At 42.4% G+C, this 26,227-nt stretch overlaps 1 pseudogene; it reads left to right on the top strand.

The window, feature by feature from the left end:
* The first annotated feature begins 24,262 nt into the window (after positions 1-24,262).
* LOC120604018 (uncharacterized) lies at positions 24,263-24,381 on the top strand (annotated as a pseudogene).
* The last annotated feature ends 1,846 nt before the right edge of the window (positions 24,382-26,227 follow it).

Here is a 26,227-nt window from a genome sequence, read left to right as displayed (position 1 = left end):
AAACACATCAAGTGAGCACCTACTACGTGCCAGCCGTGGTGTTGCTGCCAGTTCTAATGGGGACGAGAGACAATTAAGCGAGCGAAGATGACCGTATGGGGTGAGCAGAATGATGGCCCTCCCTGGAGGGGTGTGGGGGAGTATCCTGGAAGGCTTCCTGACAGAAGCAATCCAGGAGCTGAAACCGGAAGATCAAGACACAGTCGGGCAAGAAGTAAGAGTGGAACTGGGGAGGTTGAGGGGTGCTTCAGGGCAAGACATAGCTTGTGTGAAAGAGAGAGAAAACACGTCTGTCAGGGGAGTGGCGAGAACTCAGTATGACGGACGCAGAGATGAAGGTCGAGAAGAAGGAAGGTTCACCTTAATGAGGGGTAAAAATGTGGGTGTTTTGAGGGTCGGGACGAATATTTATTCACGCAGATGCTGTGTACGTGCTGGGGATGTTGATGAACAAGACGGACAAGCTCCTTCTTTCATGGAGCGTAAATGTTAGTTGGGGGGGCAGAGATATATATAAACAAATGAACGAATGAATAAAGGAGTAATTCTTCTTTTCAGTTCTATGAAAGAAATACACTGGGCTGTTTTGGAAAGTAATAGTGGGGTCTTCTTCACATGGGGCGTTCAGGGAGGAGGGTCTGAGGAGGTGACGTTGGAGCTCGGACGGACTGAATGAGAAGAAACGAGGATGCGAAAAGCAGAGCTGAGAAAGCTCCTTTTTACCTCTGTCCCTCTCTGTGCCCACTACAGGTCTGCTGCTCAGTACCCACCTAAGGGATGTTCATTTTAATGCTTTTCCTTTAAACAAGAAGGAATGAGCTTAACTTACGCTCAGAGCTTTTTGTAGATGCAGTCAAGCTCTGTGTCAAGTTTGTGAAAGATAATTTAAAGCGATTTGTGTGTACTCCTGGAGAAAACGTCTCTTCTGTTTTTCCCGTGCCCATAAACTGCCCAGGCCAGGGTTATACACAGAAGAGCACATGAACATTGTAAATGGGGGGTGAGGGGGTGGGTGGGGGAGAAAGCTGTGACATTGAATCCAGTACTGTGAGCTGACTCCTACAGGCATTGGTCCAGGTCTAGGTCACATGCCTTCCAGACCAGAGGGTCATTTAGCCCTAACTCCTGAAGACATTTGGCATCTTCAGTGAGGCCAGCTACCTTCCATCATGACATGTCAGTGGCTTCTTCATTATTTTGAGACCTGAAAGTAGGTTATTCTAACATGCCTCATATATGAAAAAGTAAACAAAAAGGTACTCGAAACATACGAAAGAAAAAAAAAAATGGAATATGGAGAGAAAGTCTTCTCAGACCACAAAGCTTATCTTGGTGATGTTGGTACCACTTGTGTCTGGACCCCAAATTTACTCAAAGATGAGAAAGAATAACAGAAGAAATGAAAACTCCAGGATTGAAGACATCGGGAAAAATGGTAGGTTAAATTTCCAGAAGCAAAGAGCAAACAACAACAACGACAACAACAACATTCTTTTACTATGTACTAGGTATTTATGCTAAACACTTTCACATCTCATTTTATTTCATCCAACAACGCTGGCTGTGGATGGTGTATATAATCTCCATTCTGCAGGTGAGGCGGTTGCAGCATTGAGAGTTTTAACGACGGCTGGTAAGTCGCCGAGCTAGAATTTGAACCCAGGAGGCCAGCTGACTGCCCCACTCTCACCTGCATCGACTTTTACCTTTGACTTTACACCTAGGGCAGTGCCCAGCTTCCACGGAAAGTTAAAAACATTATTTCTGCTACTCCATGGGCCCGCAAACTTTTCCTGTAGAGGGTCCGGATAGTAACTATTTTCTGCTTTGTGGGCCACAAGATCTCTTCCAACTACTCAGTTCTGCTGTCTTAGGGCCAAAGCGGCCGCGGACAATATATATAAACAAATGGGAGTGGCCGTGTTTCAATAAAACTTTATCTATGGCCTCTGGAATTTGAATTTTATATGATTTTATGTAGCACGATGTTATTCTTATTTTTTATTTTTTATGACTCCTTTAAAAACATAAACACTGTTCTTAGCTCGTGGGCTGAAGGAGAGCAGGTGGAGGACCAGACTGGCTGACCTCTGCGCTGATCTGTATGCCACGCGAGCCAGAGAAACCGCTTCCTCGAGGGGAGCTGCCGATGCGCTCACTGCGGGGAGAAAGACGCAGCGGAAGGAATGGGAGGAAGAGACAGGGAGGAAAGGGAAAGAAAGGACCAAAAAACGAATGTCACATTAACTTTCACCTTTGACTTTACACAAGTCTTGGCACAGGTTACCAAGATTTAACGATATGTAGCAAAGCCTTTAGTAACGTGCCTCACTTTTCTGATAAAATCCACTTTGAGAAATGTATTTAAAGGAAACGAGCATACAAAGATCTACGTGCAAGGATGTTTTTGTACTATTACGTACAGTAAGAGAAAATCCACCGTCCTAAATATCCAGTGAATAGTGGATTGATGAAATCATGTTAAAATAGAAAATTTTTTATTTATTAAAAATGATTACATAAATGTCTACTTATTGACACAATTGAGATACTGATGATATATGGAAAAAAATTATAAGTCAGAGAATATTCGGTTTCATGTAAGTTCACTTTTCAATAGTAGTCGTGTCACAAGAGGAAGCAGAACGCTACATAACAAAATATTTATATTGGTTGCTCCTGGAGGAAAAGATTATAGAGTTTTATACATTTTCCTGTATTTGTTAAAATTTATATTATTAGAAGATGTTGCTTTTATCAGCCCCAAAATACAGGGTATAAAAATAGCATAAACAGAGATAATTTGGGAGGATCTCAGCTTTGTGCCATGTGTAGAAGATTTTATCTAAAAATATCCTGAAAATACAACTCCCTTCAGATTCTTAGAGTGTCTGGATGCTTTCTTCCCTCTGCTCCTCAGCTACATACTGAATCAGTGTTTTCTCCTTGTCGGATGGTTAAATTCATAACCTCCCTCCCCTCCTGCTTCGGTAACCTGCCATCTGTCTTCTCTCTGACCTGTTGGGGATTCACGAAAACATTAGTTCTCTCAAAAGCATGGCACTTGGGCCAACATGGGGGGAGACATAGAATTTTTATTGCTTTTCTTCTGTTTTCCTTTCTGGGGGTCCTTTTTCTCTCTACCTTTGCGCCAGCGGAGCCGGGGTGTGCACTTGCTCCCACACTCTGTCAGCCCCCAGAGCCACGCTCTCTCTGTGACAGTGATGGCAGCCATCCTGGTTGTGATTTATCTTCACAAGTTGCCAGATCACTCTGGGTAGCATGTCTGTGCCTGGTGAATAATGAGGCGGACCTGCCATCCATCTAAGGGCAAAACAATGCGAGCAGTTACATTTAAATTTAGCCCTCCCCAGCTTATTTCGTATTTTCTGATCGAAAAGGGCCCATTTAAGGGCCTTTGTGGTAAATACCCAAATAATTGTGTCACAGAGACGAAGGATCGTTTTTCACTGGAGTGAACGATCACCGTGGATCGGCTGCCATCCTGAAGTTGCAAGCTCTGCTCAAACTCTGGTTTCTTAATAGCAATTTCTCTGGACCTTCTGAAGGGACTCATTTCAATGCCTGCCTATTAACTACAGAGGGGCAGGTGATTGCGCCAGTAATGCCATTTGTAAATTGCAAGAAGACATAGCCTCTACACAAGGCCACATTTGGGATCTGGCTATGTCTCCCTGATAAACAATGAAGGAAGGTGAAACAAGTAAAGGTCATCTCCCCCCGATGTGACAGCGTGAGGTGTGGGAAAGGGAAGCTTTGAAGATGAACAGACCTGAGTTTGAATCCTTGTTCAGCCACTTACTGTCTAGCTGTTTCATTCGGAGCAAATCATGTATTGTCTGCACCTGCTCCCTTGTCTGTGAAATGGATTATTCACACCTATTTGCAGGATCGTTATGAAGGTGTGGTAGATCGTGTTTTCCAAAGATGGCAGTGACAGTATTTTCCATCCTGTGATTTCTAGAACGTATCCACTGCCCAGTCTAGAAGTAGAGTCTAATTTTCTTTCCCTTGAATCTGGGTAGGCTCCTGACTCACATGTAACCAGTAGAATGTGGCAGAAGTGATTCTGTAATCCCTTTGCGTCTTAGGCATAAAAGGCGATGCAGTTTCTGCCTTGTGACAGAAGGCATTCACATCTGGACCTTAAGCAAGAAGTCCGAGTGCCCTGAGACTGCCATGCTGAGAGGAAGCCCAAGCAGCCCTGTGGGAAAGCCACATGTGACTGTCACTGTCAAGAAATCCAGCTGAATCCAGGCTGACAGACAGCATTAACTCTCAGCCATGTGAGAAGACATGTCAGATAATTTCATCTCCCAACCATTGAGTCACCCCTACTGCCCAAGCCTTCCCAGCTGAACCCCCCAGACATGGAATGTGGCCACTCCCTGTGCTCTGTCTGACTTCCCCACCTACACTCTTAGAGTAGGTGAAAATGGTTATTTCGTGCCACTAAATCTTAGGGTAGTTTGTTATGTAGCAACAGTAACAAGAAAGAAAAAAAAATGCTAGGAAAACAAAATCCTATAAAATGGGTGGCACATAGTAGGGCCCTTAACAAGTGGAAATTCTAATTATTTGCATTATTTTCTTCTCAAAATTAGACTTTTGGTATGACAGGAGGGATAAAACATCCGTACAGGGATCTCCACCTCCAGGAGATGAAAGAGGATGAGCCCATCCAGCTTTATTCATTCATCCATGCATGGAAGTGATACTCATTGGACACCGGTTGGATATTTGGATGTTTGTTGGGTAGCAAGGTGCCTGGCGTGGTGCTTTTGGATGCTGGGGCTATGCCAACTACAATACAGACATGGACCCTGCCCATATGAAGAGTCCAGAGCCGTGGAGAGATCAACAACTAAACACATTAGTAAGAAAATGGCAAATCTGTGCAGAAGCAAAATAGGGTAATTTATTAGGGAGTAGGGAAAGGACGTTTGAGATGAGAATTCATTCCACTAGGGATGGCTTCAGAACACCTGGTATACATGGCAATTTCCTGGGAAACTTAATACAACTGCTGGTTTCTGTGGCTCATATTTGCAAATTCTGTTTCTCTGGTGAGTGATCTCTGGGCCAAGTTTTGTCAAGAAATGCACAGGACTAGAAGCTCTACGAGGCTAGGGACCGTCCTGCTTGGTGATCGCTATGCTCCATAGCCCAATGCAGGTTTTGTCCTACACTGGGCATTTGTTTCAACAGTTCCAAATTTATGGAATACTTTCCCAAAATCTTCAGAAATTTTATGTGAAGAAATACAGGAATACTCCATCTAAACTCCACACGCTTATCACATATAGTTGATATGTAAAACATTTAATATAGAGAACTGCTTAGGTAATATTGACTCAAACTTCTATAGCACATTTTTGTGTCAGTCAAAAACATTTGTCAATAAACAATAAAAAATGCATAAAATTTCACACAAAGCCTGACCTCACAAATACAACTGAGGTCCCTTTTGGCACCCCCTCCACGGCTGTGGTAACCTTCATATCGATTCGCTGCTTTTCCTTGTTTCCTAAGGTTCGTGCACACGTTTGCAGCTATAGATACACAAAATATCGTTTCGTGTTTTCCGAACCTTTTGGTTGTTAACAAAGACCTCAGATGGTGGGTGACGTTTCTGCAACTTGCTTTTTTTTTTTTTCCTTCAAAAATATGTCTCGAGGATTTGCTTAGGCACATAGAGATCCCTTTTATTCTTTTGAACCTTCGAATATTGCTCTTTCATGCTTCAGAGCCATCTCCTTGCTGACAGACACGTAGGTTGCTTCTGGTTATTACACTTCCCTAAAGAACGTGATATACATCCTTGCACACGTCCCCTTGTGTCCTCATGGGAAGGTTTCTCCAGGGTATAATCCAAGAAGCAAATGCTTAGTCAAGAGCATAGGTATTTTATTTTAAAGAGACACTGGCGTTCTAGCCAGTGACTGAAAGAGGACTCGCTTCTCCATACCTTGCCATCGATTAATTCTTAAAATCAAAATATTGAATGAAAGACCAGCACTCCAAAAAATCTAAAACTTATGATGTGTGTGATGCCTGCTATTCAAATGTAGCTGACCTTCATGTCCCTCTAATAACCTGGGGGACAAGGGAGGGACTAATAGAATCCTTGCCTCATGGGTAAAAGTATTTCAGAGAGCTGAATGAGCATTCCAAAAAGTAAAAATGTTGGTTTTTAGCCTGCTGTACTGTATTGCTAAGAACAGGGCGGGGGCTGGGGGAGAGGCATGATGCAGAAAAACATGACAGAGAAACAGAATTGTTTCCTAATAAAAAAAAAAAATCTAAGTTTTCCGCGAGGCACTGTCAGCAGCTCTTCAAGCAGCACGGCTTGTTTTAAATTTTATTTAAATCAACAAATTGTACACACTCGAACATGGAAACAGAATACAGGGAAAACACAAGCTGCCCTAACAGAGTAACGTCTAATAAACATTATGCTACTCAGAGATATTTGCTGTTTAATCACCCCATGAAAGGACGCGTTCAGCCAAAAGATGTCAGATAGCATCTTGCTAAAGGCAACGGTGCCAGCTTTCCTGGCTTCGGAGTTCACGGAGCTCGTTTTTTTCTCTCTTCCCCATTTGCTTTTTTATTTTCTATTTATTTATTTATTTTTTAATTTTGGAATATCAAGCTCTGAGATGCTCTGTGTCTCTTGAACCATTCAGAGGATAAAATCCTTTGTGCTTTGAGGAATGATAATAATATCCGTTAGTTGAATAGCTTCTTTGTCAGGCCTGGTTATATACTTTGTGGGGACCGGTGCAGATGAAAATATGGAGCTTCTTGTTCAAGAATTATGGGAATTTCAAGACAGTGACAGCAAAGCATTAAATGGATTGCAGGGCGTTTCTGAGTGAGGGTCCTGTAAGGTTGCTCAGGTTGCACATCTATGAAACCAGCCCTGATTTGTGGCCATCTGGGGCAGATCTCATTTTCCTAGCAGCAGAGTCCTTCCCTCTTTCCCTACTGCAAGAAAAGACAAAGTGACCGGGTTGATGAACTCCATGGGATTTTCAATGGTTGGCACCTGAACACTTTCTAAGGCTGGATCAGCTAACTGCTAGGCTTTAGTTTTGCTGGCTGTTATACAAGCTGAGAGCTAAGTTTCTAGGGGAATCGGAAATATTTGAGAGGCAGGGTTGGGAATCATAGGACTGAAGGAAAAACAGAGAGAACTAGAAGACATTGGTGCCCAGAGTGGAACTTTGAGGAAACAATAGACATGTATTGGAAAAGCAATTTTTAAAACGATGTTTTGCTGCATGGTATACGATACCCTAAAAAATGTTCAATAACATCTCCTTAGTCACTAAAGCAATAAGGAAGAATATAAGGTAATGACTATAGTCTCAAAGTGGATGAAAAGGGAAATCTGAGGCTACCCATTAGATAGTCAACGTATTTGAGTTACACATAAACTATTTCTTTAATTTCTCCCAACGAAGCTGTAAGAACTTTATTACAGAACTTCATGTGCCCATTTTATATCAAGTAGTTGGCTTTTTGAAAAAAATACTAATTTACAGAAGATTTTTACTTGTGAAGGAAATTAATCCTTTGTCACATGAGTTGCAAATATTTTCTCCATTTGCATTTTCGTTTTGTTTTGGGTGTTTTTTTCCCCCATACAAATTCTTTTTAAATATTTGTATTAGTTTTCTAGGGCTACTGAAATGATCACAAATTGGGTAGCTTAAAAAACAAAATTTTTTCTTTTACACTTTGGAGGAGTGGAGGTAGAAGTTTAAAATCAAGTCTTTGGCAGGGCCATGCTTCCTCCAAAGGTTCTAGAGAAAAATCCTTCCTTGGCTCATCCCGCTTCTGGTGGTTACCAGCAATTCTTGGGGTTCCTTGGCTTGGGGCAGCATAACTCCAGGCTCTGCTTCTGTCTTCACACGGCCCTCTTCTCTGACTGTCCATGTGTCCAAATATCTCTCCCCTTCTGAGGACACTAGTCATGGAGTTAGGGCTCATCTTGATCCAGTATAACTTCATCTTAACTTGATTCTATCTGCCAAGACGTTCTTTCTCTATAAGGTCACATTCATAGATACCAGGGGTTAGGACTTGAGCGAGTCAATTCAACGCATTATAATATTTATATAGTCAAATTTATTAAAATTTTCTTTTATGGCTTTTGGATTTTGCATCATTTCTTTAGAAAAGCCTTTCCATTCAGAGACTATGAAAACAATTATTCCACATTTTCTAGGAAATAATAGGTTCATTTTAATAGGTTACATTTAAATGCTTGAACATCTGGCATAATAAGTTTGCGTAGTGTGAGGCAGGGTTTCTTTCCCTTTTTTTCCAGATAGCTATTCAGATGCTTTAACATCATATATTGAATGATCAATTTTTTCCAAACAGATTTTAAATAAGACTCTTGTCATATAATAAATTCCCATATTTATTTGTGCCTATTTCTGAACTCTATTCAACATTGGTCTGTTTATACCGCACGAGAACCATCAGGTTTTAATTACTATATATTAGGATATGTTGCAGAATTCTCCCAATTCTTCTTATTTGTATATTTTAAATTATATTTTAGAATTAGATCTTTTAGTTCAAAAAAGCATTAGTATTTCTATGGAAATCATGTTAAATATATAGATTTACTTATAAAAAATGAAAATCATGCCAATATCCATTTTTTTAAAAAAGCCTTCTTCTAAGTCCCTTACCAGCAATTTAAACTCATCTTCTTAAAAATCTCTCCCATTGCCTTTTTCAGTTTGATGCTGGAATGGACTATCTATTAAGAGATGATATTGACTCCTATTAAAAGCTCTCAAACATCTACGATGACACCATCATTTTTCTTTCGATCTATTATTATAGGTTTTCCTAATACTGTGTTGTTCCTGAATGTTAAAAAGCCAGAATTTGAAACCTTCTTACCATCCTTACTTGCTTTGTATCCTTGTGAAAATTATGTAATCTTACTGAGACAGTTTTCTGTAAAACGGGAATAATTGCAGCATTGTCCATTTTGCCTGCCGAGATCTTCTTTTGGAAACAACGTCTGCATTTTCTGCTGAAGAGTCAGCCTTCCACCTCCCAGTGAGTGTGGTGTGAAGGAGCTGACTCCTTTCCCAGGTCCAGGGGTGGACGTTCAACTCAGGTGCTTCTTCCACTCCTGGTGACACTGGTCTGTTTAAGAATGAACAACAGGACCAAGGAGAACCAGCTCCGGACTTTTTCTGGAACTTACTGCTTACTGCTTTAGCTAAGCTCCTAGCATATGGACAGGGAGTGTTCATGGCCGTATTGTCAATGCTCGGGAAAGGGAGTGACTAAGAATGGAAGCGGAGGGAATAAAAGCTGAGAACAAGAGGGAGAGAGGATGTGAGCAAGAGGTTTGATGAAATGTTTTGAACTCTTGGAGCCGGCGCTCCTGTTTACCACCTGAGCATTTATTAAGTCAAGCAAGAAGAAGAAACAGAGAAAGAAGAACCAGAAGCAGCAGAAAAACAACAACGATAACGAACCTTTGCCAAGCACTTATAATGGACCAAACACTGGTCTGAGTACTTTTACTGTGATAACTCTTTTTTCTTCATAATGGTCTGATGAGCTGGGTGTTACTATTATTCCATTTTCAGGTGAGAAGACAGAGGCCCAAAGAGGTTTAATAACTTACTCAGTGTCACAGAGCTAGCAAGTAGCAGAGCTGGGATTCAAATCCACGTTGTGTTTCTCCAGCATCTAAGTACTTGCGCCAATAAAAGAGCTTCCTGTTCAAAGGTTGTTTGAGAGGGGTTTTTGTCATCTGTAATATTGTAATTTTAATTCCGTTGTTATGGGCCTAAATGGGTTTGTATATGTAAATTCACTTAGCGTAGTGTCTGGCACATAATAAATATTCAAATATTAGATGTTGCTGTCACACTTGAATCACTGAGTCTTCTTGTCCGACCTCCTCAGAGAAGCATAGGGGAGTAAAGACTATAGAATTTTCGGAACTATTTATGTTATTCTTGCTTAGCTTCAGAGAAACTGCTGGAATTGCAAATTCACATTTGTAGAGCGGCCAGGGAGTAGGTATGCACCAGGGTATCTGAACTGTGTCACCACTGACATTTCAGGACGAGTCATTCTTGGTTGAGGGGGTCTGTTGTGCACTGTGGGATGTTTAGTAGCATCCCTGGTTTCTACCCACTAGATGTCAGTAGCACCCACCCCCCAGCCCTGCGTGACCATCAAAACTGTCTCCAGATACTGCCACATGTCCTTTAAAGGGTGAAGTCGCCCCCGCTGGGAACCACCAGTGTAAATGAACAAAGGCCATACTGAGATAGCAAGTCGCGGTTCCTGTTTATAAAGAAGGCATTGACCTGGTGATTGCTGCTAAAGGGGATTATGGACCCAGGATTGTCAGATCTTCTGAATTCCCTTAGTTTTGGAATTTTCCAGTCTAGTTTTATATATTTATTTTTCAGATTTTTAAATGTCAGAGCCAGTTTTTCATAACTTGATGTGGGCCACATGAAGGACATCTGTGGACCGCATTAGGCATCCTGGCTGCCTGTGTAAAGGCTCTGGCCTCGAGGAGACCCCAAGATGCAGTGCCAGGTGTCTGCGGTGCATCCATTTCTCATGTACGTTTCCCGTGGGGATGCTGCCTTTCAAAACAATTGGGCCGATCAAAATGGTATTTAGTTCTCTTAATTGATTAGGTTCATGTTGCCCCTTTAATAGATATATTTTAAATTAATTAATCTATTGAGAAACTAATGTATTTTAACAGAAGTAATTTAAGTGTTAAATTTTTTTTTCCAACATGTACAGAGACACAAGGTTCTCAGCGAAATGGCGTAAGGGCCTCATACAGCCTCTGTAGATATTTTTTATTTTTAACTTTGTCTCTTAGTAACAAGTGAATTCTTGAGTTGGGAAAATGAAAAGGATTATTTAGGAGATGCTCTTGCAGTTAAGATTTCAATTGGAGCGCTCTATTTTTTTCTCCCATCTCAATTACTGTTGACTATGGATGTTTTCTCTGCTTGTAAGTACCAGAACCTCCTTCGAGCTAGCTCACAAATGTGGGCAATTTAGTGTGAATACACAGGAGAATCTCTTGGAACCAACCCACAGACAATGAGTGTAATAGGACCTCAGAAAGGACCAAAAAAGTTGTCTTAAATCAACTGACAGTATTCTCTTGTGTTCTTCTTTAATGTATCTTTCATTCATTTCTCTCTCTCCAGAATCAATGGTTTTCTCTTTTCCTAAGCACATGCTGCCCCATTCTTGAAGTTATGTGTGGTTTGTGCTTCACTTTGAAATTTCTAAGAGAGAAGGTGATTGAGCCAAGTGGTTGGTGGCAGGCTTCGATCCCATGTCCAACCAGCTGCAGCGACATCACAAAGCTGGATGAGCCACTCTGTGAGAGCAGACACTTTCTTTTGCTTCTGTTGAATCTCCAGAAGACAGACTCATGCCTAGCACATAGTGGGACTTATGTTCTCTTCCCTCTTTAAACATCTTGGGTGACCTCATCTAGACTTGTGTCTGTAAACACCACCATATCCTGCTGACACCCAAATGTCTCTCCTAGGATGAAACTTTCCCTTGAACTCCACTTGATACCATCACCTAGGTGACAAACATCTAAAATTTAGGCATCTAAATTAAACTTTTCTAAAACTAAGCTCTTTCTCCAAAGTATCCGTTCTTCACCTATTCTGATGGGTCTTTCCTACCTCAGTAGATGGGAACTTCTGCTTCTAGCTGCGCAGGCCAACGTCTTTGCTGTCACCTTTGGCACTTCCCTTTCTCTCATGCCTCACTTCCAAATCAGCAGTAAATCCTCCTGGCTGCAGAACCTGAGGACCAGTTCTCACCCATCACAATGGTTATGTGGTCAGAGTTATGATCACATCTCAACTGGGTCATAGCGATAGCCACCTAACAAGTCTCACTGTGTCCACCTTTGCTCTCTTGAATGCGGCAAACTATGGCAATGAGACAAATCCTGCCCATCACCTGTTTTTGTAAATGGTTTTGTTGGAACACAGCCACACCCATCATGTTTGGATGTCTGTGGCTGATTGTGTCCTATAGCTGCAGAGCTGAGTCGTTGCAACACAGAGCGTATGGCTAGCAAAGCCGAAACTACTTACTATCTGGCCTTTATGCTTGCCTACCTTTATTCTGTATTATTGAGAAAAGAATATTATTTCATAGAGAAAGAGAGGGAGCGAGGAAATAGTCAAAGTAAATATACTGAAGTGATAAACAATGGTTATTCTGGGTGAGAGAATAACAGGTGATTTTTATGTTTATCCCTTTGCTTTTCGATCTTTTCCAAAATTTATACAGTAACTATTATTTTTGCCAACACATACAAAACACTTTTTAAAAATTTTATAATATTTTAAGAGCTCCATTCTGTTCCCCCCCACCCGGTCTGCCAATCTCTCCATTATCGTGACAGCAGAAGCATCTGTAGTTATTTTGTCGAGTGTCTGTGAGGCCACCAATTGCCCTGTAACCAGGTAGTGTTCAGGATTATACCTGGGAGGAGATGAGCAACAGGAAGAGAGGGGCAGGGCAACAATGCTTGGAGAAAATGAAGACCTGCAGATGTGACATTTCCTAGAAATCCGCCTGTCTTGGTTTCTCCCATAATTATTCCCCATTTTGTTTACAAATGGGAAATAGCACTTTCCTATTCACTGTCTTCCAAGAGACTGAAGTTAATTTGAAATAATCCTCCAGCAAAAGCACCAATAAAGGCATCTGGAACGCCCTGATGCCATACCCTCTGGCTACTGACAGGACATTATTGATACACAAATCAACGTTGACTGCTCTGGTGACATGGAGTCCCCCGGCAGCAAGATCTTTCAGCAGAGAAGGTGTTTCTTTCTGAAGACGGGGCCGACATAAAACAATATCTCATTGTAACGGGCTTAGTGAAGACATTAAAGGGATCCTGAACAGAAATTTTATATCTTCTTCCTTTCCCCCCCCCTTTTTAGATGGAATGGGCCCACCAGAAAAAAAAAATCATAAATAAATGAAAGAAGAAGAAATTCAAACTTGGCTTAAGCGCACACTCATGAGACATAAAGGGGACTACAGGCGTCATGTGATTGGAGAGCTGTCATCAGATTTCACCCGTCAGAGACGGTGACAGGAAATGGACACCTGCCGTAAGTTCCCACCATTCAAGTCATGTTTCTGAGACACAGTGTTTCTAAAAAGGCTCTGTTCAAACGCAGTGTTATTGAACTTCTGGATTTAAAGGGTCCTCAGAGGTCATAAATCCATTCCTGAACTGAAAGGTGAAGCCCCTCTCCTATATCCCCTCTAAGACAATGTCCAGCCTTATTATGAACTCCCCCCATGATTACGAACTCATTACCTAAAAAAAAAAAGGTGAAAAGTTTTGTTTTGTTTTGTTTATATAAAAGACTTCCGCATGATGAACTAAAATCTGCTTCCCTGAAATTTTTATTCTTTATTAGTTTTGTTTCATTCATTCAAACCAATATTTACTATGTACTCTTTCAGGCATGGTTGATGTGGGAACATTCCAGATAATCAAGGATTATGCTCTCATGGTGTTTGCACTCAGTGAGGAAGACACTCAGCACACAAATAAACTGGTCAAGACAGGGTGAAGTGATAACGGCCAGAGGGAGTATGGTAGGGTGCTTTGAATAGAGGGTATTATGGGTTAAATTGTGTTCCTCCTAAAATATGTTGAAGCCCTAACCCCTAGTACCTATGAATTTGGAAATAGGGTCTTTGTGGATGTAATAAATTAAAATGATGTCATTAGGGTGGGCGAGTGACTAGTATCCTTATCAAAAGAGAAGAAGAGACATTCATCAAGACAAGACAATAGTAAGATGCACAGGAAAAATGCCATGTGAAGATGTATGGAGAGCATGGAGTTATGTACCTACAAGCCAAAGAATGCCAAGGATCGCTGGCAACACCAGCAGCTGAGAGAAAGGCATGGGACACATATTCTCTTAGAAGTCACAGAGAGCACGGCCCTGCCAACACCTTGATTTGGGACTTCTAGCCTCCAGAACTGCAAGAGAATAGAGTGCTGTTATCTTAAGCCACCCAGTTTGCTTTATTATGGCAGCTCCAGGAAGTGAATACAGAGGATCAAGGAAGGCTCCACCAAGAGGTGCTATCTGAGCTGACGCACCAGCTTAAATTGGGAAGGAGATGCTTCTAAGCACAGGAATCGGGCAGAGCAAAAGCCCTGAAGTTGGAATGAGCTCGAAATGTTCAAGGAACAGAGGCCAATGGTGCAGGCGCTATGAACAAAGAGGGAAGGGTGGAAAAGGAGCCCGGGAAAGTAACCTGGAGCTAGATTACAGCAGCAGAGGTTCCAGGCTGAGCACATGCAAAAAATGCAGCTGCCCAGGCCCCATCCCAGGGATTGGCGCACGGTGAGTCCAGGCACTGATATATTTGTAAAGATTTTGAGAACTACCTATAGAGAGCTCCGTAGGCCTGGAAAGCAGTTTGATGGGTATTCTTTGGGCAATGGGAAGCCTTGGGTATCTTAGTTCATTTGGAAGCTCTGCTCCTTTGCAATATGACACGCCTCACGCATTTGAAAGATATCCTTATACGTTGCTCCCAGCCCCAGTGCCCCTCCTCTTCTTCCCTGTCTTCTCTCCTAAATATCGCCAGTTCCTTATATGCAATTTGGCTTAATAAATATCTAGTGCAGACCTAGCAGGACGCTGTAAAAGTAGAAAACCTCAAGGGGCTTTGATGTGAGACGGCACATTTGTCTGTTAGTGTAGCTAGTTCAGTGGTTCCCAGCCTTTCCTTCTGTCTATGAGGCTTACATCCCACCTCCACCCTCCTCCGCGTGAGAGGCACAGCGCCCCATCAGCAGTGGGACAGATATGAACACTGACTCCTCCCACGATTTTGTTCTACTTTCCTGCCAGTTGAGAGTAACTGAGTTGACCGGAACCTAAAAGTGACCCAAATCCTCAAGAGATTTTGCAATGGGGAAGAGAAGAGATTCTAGGGTTTGTTCGGCAACTATTTTGATGCTCTCTTGTGTGTCTAGAGGCAAAATCTCCCCGTCTTGGTGAGCAGGGGTCAGGGGGCTCAGGAAGTTTCACCCATTGGGGTGGGGGCAGGTGACTGCTAAAGCAGATGGATATGGTGGAACTAGACTTATTCAACTGAGAAGAGAATAGACCGAGGAATGTCATTCATACAGTGGACGGTTTTAAACCTTGACATTACAGTTTAGCTCTAAGGTATTTTTGGAAACCCCTGTTCAAAGCAGACACATAAGACAACACTCAGACTGTGTGCTTGTTCACGCTTTCTTCCCAGAGACTGACAAGAACCCTGAAGAACAAAGAAGCTTGCTGGCTCATCATGCGACAAATTCCAAAAGACCAGAGTCACAAATTGCAAAATTGTGAGAAGGTGCACTGGCTACCTACCTGTCTGTCTCTTCACCCAGCATTATATAGACCTTTGTATTGTAAAAATCCTTGTTCATTGTCCAGGTTCACAAAAGAATTAGGTCTGGAAGGAGGAGTGATATATTTATATTTCTCAGAGAAGCTCATACTAACTTACCAGAGTATGTGCTTGTACGGCTCGGCCACCTGTGTATGTCTTGAGTCTGTTCTGATTGATTAGTATGCGATGCTAAACATTTTTAATATTAGCTTCTTTATCTCAGGGCTCACACAAATTTCTAACATAGCAATGGAATAATAGTTCTAAGACATATCCTTGGAAGACAATTATTGGGTTATCTGTCAGGCTTTCAATGGCCACCGTCCTGGTTACCACACTATTCCAAACCATAGGGGTGGACTCTCGAAAACTCCTTTATGCAATGACTTTGGCCTCACCCCCATCCTAACCACATTGGTTGGTCCAGGAGTGGGAGCTGCTCGAAGTCCCTCCCCTAAGAACTAGGTTTAGGTCAAGGAGAAATTTAATCTCTCTCTATCATGTAATCTCCCTGTTTCTCTCTCTCTCTCTGTCTTTCTTTTTCTCTGTCTCTTTATAATGCAAAATCTTGGGTGTTGTCAGCAGCCATATTGTATGGTCTAGAAACTGGGAAACTAAACAAAGCAATCTGCAGTAAAAGAAAAGAATTCATCCAATGCCATTAAGTTATCTATAATTTACTTCAAATTATAGTGAACCAGAAGAAACTGCCAATATTTGACCAGTTGAAAATTGACCACAACTGATGAAATCAACATAAAGTATATTTCTAGTTGTGCTATTTAGGATTTATAGTTGTATTGTTCTTTTCAAGTTTCCCTGATAATTGATTTGTTTTTGTTGTTGTTTATTTTTCCCACAAAAGGAAACATTACAACTTCACACACATTAAGAATCCTTTTTCTTTTATATGAATTTCAACAGGGACATGGCATACCTGTAGCAAGGAGAAACATCCACGTGGCCTTGGGAGAGGACTTTGTTAGCCAAAAGGACTATTCTGCGATGATTTAAAATTTTTGTTCTGGGCCTAGACAGAGACTCAGATCCATTTTAGCCAAGTAGAAGCCATGCTAAAATCCAACTCTTAAACCACAATGGGAGGCCTCACAGCTGACTTAAGAGTCTCTGATGAGAGTGTCTTAGAAACTGGGTACAATAGGGAAGGTGAAGCTGGACAGTGGGTGGCACACCAGTGGATGAGAGAGCAAACTGAGATGGATGGAGGGATGTGGACGGCTTAAGGTTCAAAATAGCAGAGAGACATTTATTGGAGATTATAATCTGTGATAATCGGTGAATACTGGTGGACAATTAAGAGAGATCTGGACACTGGCTAGAAGTCGGGGAGGCTCTCAGACATGTTAGGGAGCCGTCATTATATCAAAGAATATTCTGTTACCTAGGTGGTGGTCTGCTAAAGGCGTACTGTAGCACTCCCTCTTAAAGCCCTGTGAAAGAACAACTGCAGAATCATCTTGTCACCAGGTTGTCCGAACTTTGATTTGTAAATGCTTCCGTGATTGTATCTGGTGGACTCTTGGTCACCCCACTGTCATTAGAAATATGCTACTAGAACAAAGATTGGTGAACTACAGTTCATGGGTCAAGTCCAACTCACCACCTGTTTTTGCACAGCCCATAAGCTAAGAACAGTTTTTACATTTATAAGTAGTTGGGAAAAAAAACACAAGAAGATGATATTTCTAGACACGTGGACATTATATGAAATTCCAATTTCAGTCTAAAATAAAGTTTATTGGGATACACCAATATTATATTGTCTGTGGCTGCATTTACATGAAGATAGACTTGAGTAATTGCAGCAGAGCTTATCGGGCCTGCAAAGCCTAAAAAAATTACTATCTGGTTCTCTATAAAAGCAAGCGTGCCAATCCCTGGGCTACATGCCTTTACCTTTGCTTCTGGAAGAATATTCAAGCAAGATGCTATTGGGGTACCTCAAAGGGGGAAGCTTGGTCTTCATCAGACTTAAAGAAGAGACTACGCCTGTTTTGTTCCTGCTTGTTAATAAATATCAAATTTGGCCAGAGATTTGCTTTCATTGGCACCTGGTTGTGAATTGTGGGAGCAGATGCAGAGCTGACACCTTTCTCTACCTGTTGGGGGTTAGTGATATTGACCAAAAAGAATCTAATTGTATAAAGCCCAATTTGCTTAGATGACTTTGCATCAGACGCCCTGAGAGGGGCAGAATTGAGAGCTGGAACAAAAGACTCTTTAGCATCTTAGTACCTAGTTCTAGACCCCTCCTAACACCCAGCTGCTTTACTGCCTTTGCACCCCATGAAACATTGAATATTTTTTAAATGAATCCCTTTTGTTTTGCTTAAGCCATGTCTAGCAGATTTTTATCACCTACAACCAAATAGAATACTTATTTATACACTACTGATGATCAGCAGAAGGGGATAAAGACAGAAGAGTTGCAGTCATTCATTTTATGGAGCCATAAGATCTTCCTGAATTATTTAGTTAACCATCCACCAGCACTTATGACCAGGAACCTCTCATACTTAACCCAGAAATCTTAGTTATTAAGGTGATACTTTATAATCTTTGCATTGGGCAACAACAACACAGTAAAACTACTGATACATTTTAGGTAACGCTGGGGAATATGTAATGTCTTGATGGGTAATAAGTAACATACACCCTAGCTCCTTTTGAGAAAAGACATCGTACACCTAAGGCAACCCAAATGCCTCATCTATTATTCACAGATAGTTCCAAAGATTCAGCAGGTGATCAAACAGACCTTCCAGAGATGTAACCAGGATCAGTGCAAATGACCTACAAGGGGCCAGCGCTTCATTTTGCCTGTTGTACTTCACTCTCACGGTCACATTTGCTTCGCTGACCCTCACAGCCCACCATCACTAGCCTTGCCATCCTCACCGTGAAGTCACCAGTCTAACTCTGAGGCGACGGCATCAGTCACTTTTTGAAGGATGTTCAGGAAAGGCAGCAGGAACGTGTTCTCTGCAATGACACACTGGATCAATAAACACCTCCATGCAAGCCTGTCCCAGTTAGTGGATAAATGAGTCCCTGCTTTAATTATTAAACAAGAATTGGCAAGAGTCTACAGAGAGTCACTTTATAAGACAAAAAATATCCCCAACACTAAATTGAATTGGGTGTAACTTTTTCCTGATGCTATCATTTTCATCATCCCACTTATCGACAGATGAGGACTGAAAACAGTCTGCTAACCAACAGACACGTCGACTTTTAGGATCACTGCTATGGAAAGAACATTTGTAAATTTTCCACAGATATATCATTTTGCTATTTTGTGCCTTTTGATGAGCTCCATGGTTCCTCTTGGTAGGAGCGTCTATGAGCCCAGGGAATTCTTTTTCTAGGTTATTCTAGAGGTGGAGACACTTCAGTTTCAAAAAGGCCATGCTACATAGAGCACTCACTTTCCCTGCACTAATTCTAATACATCGAGGAGAGAGTTTGGCGTGAAATGGATGGACCCAGGCCTGCTTCAGTCTAACGGGGCTTTTATGCTGACATGCTCCATTAGGGACCACCACACACATCTTCCTCAATAAACAAGCTTACGGCTCAAGTAATAAAGGCATTTATGGAGAGGAGTCAGCCAAAAGACCAGGACGTACGAGAGGTTCTCAGAGAGGAATCATATCGAGTTAGGTTGAAAGAGAATCCCATAGATCCACATCAAAAGACCATCTTTCAGCTGAGGGCCCTAATTACAATAGTCCCATTACCTTACCTTTTCTGTGTGGGTTCACAAAGGAAGGCTCATCCGCACTGTCCCAAATAGCAAAAGGGAACGTGGTGATTTTAAAGCCAATTAAGCCCTTTCTGAATATTAGAGTAGTTTTCCCTGCTTTTTCCAAAACACAAGAATTTCTGATCAAACAAGAACTTTTCTACTTTTAATTAGCCCCTTGTGTTCTGGGAAGAAAAGCAAAAGGGTGAAAGTTATTAAAAGTCTCTTATTTAAAGTCACCATTACAAGGATTTTAATTTTTTTTTTTTAATAATCTACTGATTATTAAAAAAAGATGTCACAGAGAAGGGTGCATTCCCCTGTCTCTGGGTCTCTACATATTCTGTGGTGGAGAGTAATTCTGTGTCTTATCGAGGACCTTGCAAATCCAGGAGACGCAGGAAAAGTGCCGACAAAGAGTAGATGTGAGATGAAGGACAGAGCTTCCTTTGGGACTCGGTTGCCTGGGACAGGGGTTGGAAGTCCCTAATATGCTTCGCTGACCCTCACAAAGTACCAGCTGCTCGTAATAGGACTCAGTATGTGCTAGTTATCATTGCTGTGTATGTGTACAGATGTATAAAACACTCCCAAGAGCTGAGATTTAAACCCAAGGCAGCCGGCTCAAAGAGGTCCTTTCTTCTGCATCCCACAGAGAGGAGGGTAGTAGCATCAGAACTGACGAGCATCTAATCAGAGGGAAGTGTCCCTGTCCTTACATGGTAGATGGCTGGTGTTACCAATAGCTCTGAGCAGATGGGACATGCCCCATGAGCAGATGCTGGTGGGTACCAACCCAGCAGGCAGTCCCAGCCCCCTGCTCCCAGACGGGCAGGGGGTCTTCCCACAGGGAGTCAGAAAACAACAGCCAGCCCTTTCCCAGCCTGCTTTGCAGCTACTCCATGTGACCACGTTCCAGCTGCTGGGGGCTGAGGGCATGTCTGCTGGGGCCTTCTGGAAAGCTCTTCCTTTCTGATGACAGATACGTGAGGGAAAAGTTCTATCTCCTCTTCAACCAGGCAACTGTAGACCTGGCACGTAGAGCCGGGACAGCTGTCAATGGTGGGAGATGATGCCAACATGCCAAGTAGAGAGGGCAGGGGGAGGCCGAGTGCTTGATGGCCTGGCTGATGCCTTAAACCAGAGATCAGGAGACTTCTGTTGGGTGTGAAGGGCCAGATAGTAAATATTTTATGTTTTGTGAGCCACGCATGGTCTTTATTGCATTTCGCAATCTTTCTTAGTTTGGGGGCTGTACAAACATAGACGGTGGGGTGATGTGACCTTTTTGCTGAACTTTCTCTAAACCAGCCCAGCAACCATCTATCTCCAGAGTTCTTATTAAGGAATATGGTTTTAAAAACAGAACTGCTTTTTAAGTTACTCAGTCAGATATTCTATTATTTGCAACTAAAAATATCCCAACGACATTGCAGTGCGTCTACTTTCTCAGACTTAGTCCATCTAAGAAAAGAAAGAAAGAAAGAAAGAAAGAAAGAAAGAAAGAAGGAAAGAAAGAAAGAAAGAAAGAGAAATAGTGAAGGATTTTAGAGGCCAAAGGGAAATATGCCACAAGTGTCCTAGAACCTTCTTCTTAAAATGCAGTGGCTGCTTCTGCCTTGGCGAGGCCGACGGGATGAAGGGACAGATGGCTGTGGACAGCAAGGACTGCCCGTATCGGGATTTTCACACCTGAGCAATTCAAATGGCTGTCATCTTGCACCTCATTCTCCTCGACGCCATCGGTGATGGTTAGTTTGATGGGCAGTTTGGCTAGGTTCTAGTATCCAGGTATTCAAACACTCATCTAGGTGTTGCTGCGGAGGTATTCTGTGGATATGGTTAACATTTGCAATCAATTGACTTTAAATAAGGGAAATTATTCTTGATAATATGGGTGGGCCTCCTCTCATCAGTGGAAAGTCTCTAAGAGCAATATTGAGGTTTCCTTGAGGAAGGAGGAATTCTACCCCCAGGTCCTGCCTGGGTTTCCAGCCTACCCACCATCCTGCTTCCGGTATTTGGACTGGGCAGCCTCTACAGTCATGTGAGCCACTTCCTTAACAGAGTATATACATGTATACAGTTGAAATTCTTTATTCATGAATTCCACATTTATCAGTTCACCTATTGACTAAAATTTATTTGTAACCCCAAATCAATACTCGTGATGGCTTCGGTCATACACAGATGTGTACAGAGGAAAACAAATGAATTGTCCATTGCTCACGTTCCTAGCTGAGGTCCAGCAAGATGTTCTCGCTTCAGCTCTCATACTAGAAATGTGTCCTTCTGCAATCTATTCATTGCCACATTTTTTGCATTTTTAGTGCTCTTTGTCAGTGATCTTACTGTTTAAAATGGCCCCAAGTATAGGACTGAAGTGCTGTTTAGTGTTCCCAAGTGCAAACAGGTTGTGAGGTGCCTTGTGGAGAAAACACCCATGTTAGATAAGCCTTGTTCGAGCATGAATTATAGTGCCATTGGCCGTGAGCTCAATGTTAATGGATCAATAATATATTTTAAATTAGGTGTCTTTAAACAGAAACACACATAAAACAAGATTACGTACTGATCATTAATGAAAATATTGTGACCAAAGGCTCACAAGAACCTAAGCTTGTATTTCCCCTAGGAATAATGTTGCTAATTCAGTGTTCATGGCAACTTTACAGAATATAACTATCACAATAATGAGAATCTGAGAGTCAAACAGACACACACATATGTTTATGTCTGTATATACAGATTCCATTTCTCTGAAAAACTCCGAGTGATACACCAGCTCACCAAGTGTGGGCTCACTAAAGGCAGGTGGCTCCTACTCCCCTTAGGATAAGGCGTGTGCCCTTGCTAGCACAGACCACTCGAGGCCAGCAGTGATCTGAGCCCCGCAGACTGGTGCAGCTCCACATTTCCTCTCTCGGACATGGGGTCTGGACTTCAGCTACACGCAACCACATGCAGTCCCCATACATACCACCTCATGGCCCTCGTCCATGTTCTTTACTTACTAAAGCTGTTTCTGCCTAGGCTTGTGCCATATTTTCACAATTGTTCGCTCCCTTGTTTTGCCTTGTAATAGCAGTATATCCTCCTCCTGCACTAGCATCCTTGAGCTAACATCCTTGTAATAGCATCTCTCAGGTTCAGCATCCTTGAGCTAATATCTCGCACTAGTATCCCTGTAAAATTAGCATCCTTTGAGCTAACATTCCTTGCACTCAGTATCCCTGCACTAGCATCTCCTGAGCTAACATCCCTGTAATGGCATCTCTGTACTAGCATTCCTGAGCTAATATCTCCTTGTAATATCAGTATCTCCTGTACCAGCATCTCCTTGAGCTACTATCCTTGTGTGGGTAATAGTATTCCCTGCACTAGCATCCTTGGAGCTAGCATCCTTGTAACAGTGCATCCTGCACCAGCATCTCCTGCAATTACATCTCCTGGAACTAACATCTCTTGTAATAAGTATCTCGTAATTGGTATCTCTTGCGCCAGTGCATTCCTGAGCCAACATCTCTGTAACAGCATTCCCTGCACCAGCATCCTGCACCAGCATCTCGGGAGCTAACATCTCCTACCACAGCATCTCTGCACCAGCATCCCCTTGAGCCAATATCCTGTAACAGCATCTCTGCACCTGGCATCTCCTGAGCCAACATCCCTACACCAGCATTCCTGCACCAGCATCCTGAGCCAACATCCTGTAACAGCATTCTGCACCAGCATCTCAGCCTCAGCATCTCTCCTGAGCCAACATCCCTGTAACAGCATCTCTGCAACAAAGCAGCATCCCTGAGCTAACATCTCCTGTAACAGCATCCCTGCACCAGCATCCCTGCACCAGCATCCCTTAGGGCCAAAGCATCCCTGCACCAGCATCCCTGCGCGCCAGCATCCTGAGCCAACATCCTCGCACCAGCATCCTTGCACCAGCATCTCCTGCAATTGCTATCCCTGCAGCAGCATCCCTTAGCCAGCATCCCTGCACCAGCATCCCCCCTTCACCAGCATCTCTGCACCAGCATCTCTGCACCAGCATCCCTGCAGCAGGATCACTGGTTTCCTGTAGCTCAGCCCATCTCCAGGCATGTTTGCTCATGCTGTTTCCTTCCCCTAGAATGTTTCTTTACCCCATTTTTCTAGTGACGACTTACTCTTCTTCTGTAGCCCAGCTTACACTTTACCTCCTTGAGGAAGCCTTCCATCACTTCCCTAGCTAGGTTCTCCTCTCTACAGTACTTGGCATAATTGCAGTTTTTAAAATCAGCTTTGGTTATTATTTGATCAGTGCAGGGGTTCTTAACAATTTTGTTCCATGGATCCGTATGGCAGTGTATGAAAGCCAAAATAATCTTATCAAATGCATGATAGAAAATACATAGGATTACAAAGAAACTTGCATTTCACTATAATTGGCTATCAAAATATTTTCTTAAATGAAGCATAGTAAGAAATGTGTTTCTTTATTAAGATTTAAATAACAAGATGTAGTGGAAGGTCTAATAACTACTGTAATTTTGAAGTGGTGATAAGTGCAAGAGATATTTTACAGCATCTGCAACAACTGTAATGGAATATAAAAATATGGAATTCATATTGGTGAACAAAGTCACAGAGATTGCTAATTCTACTGAATTTGTTGCTTAAATTAACAATGGAAGGGAATACTAAACATCCGTTAAGGGTTTCTCAAAGTAACAATGTCATTTCTTTTTCATTCAAATTTTCAGATCCCCGCCCCCTGCCAAACTCCGTCCACGGTCTCTAGAATAGGAAATCTGGAATCACGTCGGAATGCTCCACTTGGTCACATGCTCTGAAAGGACAGTCACGTCTGATGTTTAGCATTGTATCCCCAATACTTAGGACCCAGTAAATATGCCGTAAAAAGCTGTCGAAGGACATTGCCTGCTTCGCTAAGCAGCCTTTTACCCAATGCCTCACAACTTTAAAACTCAGGTCATTTTTTTTGTCTACGGCCATGCCATCCTGAACAAGCCCAATCCCGTCTGATCTCGGAAGCTAAGCAGGGTCGGGCCTGGTTAGTACTTGGATGGGAGACCACCTAGGAAGACCAGGTGCTGTGTAGGCATAAAAAATAAAAAATAAGGGATTGTGTAAATTGACAAGGTCTTTGCAATCTGTGAGGTCAACCAAGAGTTGCCTCGCCTAAGAATAATAAAACTTTAAAAAAGTAAAACTCAGGTCACTTTTTATCCGCTTCAGATCATCGTCCACGCTCGCTCTCTGTGAACCCATTGGGTTGGTTCCCCCTCCCCTGAACACTCATGTCATGAAGTCCTTCCTTCTGACCTGTTCCTTCTGGAAACTGATGATTTAATCCTGTCCTCTCACTCATACATTTTTGATCGGGAGTTTTTTAAGGGCAGCGTTCTGTCTGATTGAGCCCTCTGTATGGCCGGCGTTTACCAATGCAGGGACCAAGACACAGTTTTGTACTCGATGGATTTTTCTTAATGGAACTGAATTTCATTCTCTCCTTCTTTCCCACAGAGGTGCCATCTCTGCTCTTACTCTGGCATCCCGTGGGACCCTGGGCTGCTCTGTGACCTGTTCCCTTTGTCCTCTATACTCCTGCAATCCCTCCTCAGTGCGTCCATGCGTCAGGATTCATGTAATTACACATTCAAGGGACATGCCCCACGAGCAGGACAATAATATGTATTTAATAAATCATAAAATTTGCCTTCCTTTCATGAGTCAAAAACAAGGGACACATACATTCTTCGGGATGTGAATAATTTCCAAAAGGCATCATATCCACTTGTTTTTATCCCACTCAGCAGAGGAGAGCCAAGATCCAGTGGCCCCCAGTGGCTCCCAGTTCCAATTCCTGGCATGAGAAACGTGGAAGAGCCTGTCACCTCCTGCTCCTCTTGCCTCTGTTGTGTTTCCCAGAGAGATAGTCACTGGCCGATCGTGACTTACGCTTGCTCTATTTATTTGTCCATGGGTTTGTCTGAAAGTGCGCTGTTGGGAGGAAGAGGAAGAGGAAGAGGAAGAGGAAGAGGAAAGTACTCCAGAAGAGAGATGGAACTTGAGAAGTTGCTTTGTTCGAAGAGTTGCTTATGGACCAAGCGGTTCCGGACGTAAAAGGACTCAAACCTTGCTCACTCACTGTAATTGCTGTTATGAATATACTGCTTTTTGTTTATCTGTTTTTCTGTGGATAGGCATTTAGGTTTTTCTAGTTTCTCAGTATTACGGACAGAGCACATTCACTTTTACGTAAGCCTTCTCAGGTACATTTATGAGAATTTCTCTGATGAATATACCCTAGAATGGAATTTCTAGGACACTGAGTATGTGCATCTTTAAATGAATCAGCCATAGCCAAATTTTCCCCCAAGTTCTTGTACCACTTATACGCTCACCAACAACATGGAAGCGTAGCTACTGTTCCACAACCTTGACAATGTTTGATTTTGTCGGGCTTTTTAATTTTGCCAGTTTTAGGGGTGTGAAGTGATAGACCATTGCCATTTTAAGTCGTACATCTCCAACTGGTACTTTCTGAGAGTTGTAGCTACTCATAAGTGCTCGTGATGTGTTAAGGATCTGAACATAATCAATCTGTCCAACGGCCTCATAAGATAAGTACGACTCTGCCATATTTTATAAGTTTGCTTTCAACCCCGCAGCTAGAGTTCAAATCCAGGCGATGATGAAGCCTACATTTAACTACCCTGTATTACAGCCACTCCCTGCCTCTAATATCAACATGCAGTCAGTCACACATTACTAAAGATTGAAACCCAGTGTATGTACCCATCGACTGTTACTTGACGCTTTCTCTCCTGTCTCATCTCTTCAGATACCTTATAAATCCAAGAATGAGACTCCTCTTCCTCCAGTACCTAGCACAACTCATACACATGGCAGGTTCACAGTGTGTGGCTTTTAATAACAAAGGCA

This window comes from Pteropus medius, unplaced genomic scaffold (genome assembly GCF_902729225.1).
Source record: "Pteropus medius unplaced genomic scaffold, Ma_sr-lr_union100, whole genome shotgun sequence".
NCBI lineage: Eukaryota > Metazoa > Chordata > Mammalia > Chiroptera > Pteropodidae > Pteropus > Pteropus medius.
Note: the sequence above shows the minus strand (reverse complement) of the source record. Positions and strands in the feature narration are given on the sequence as shown.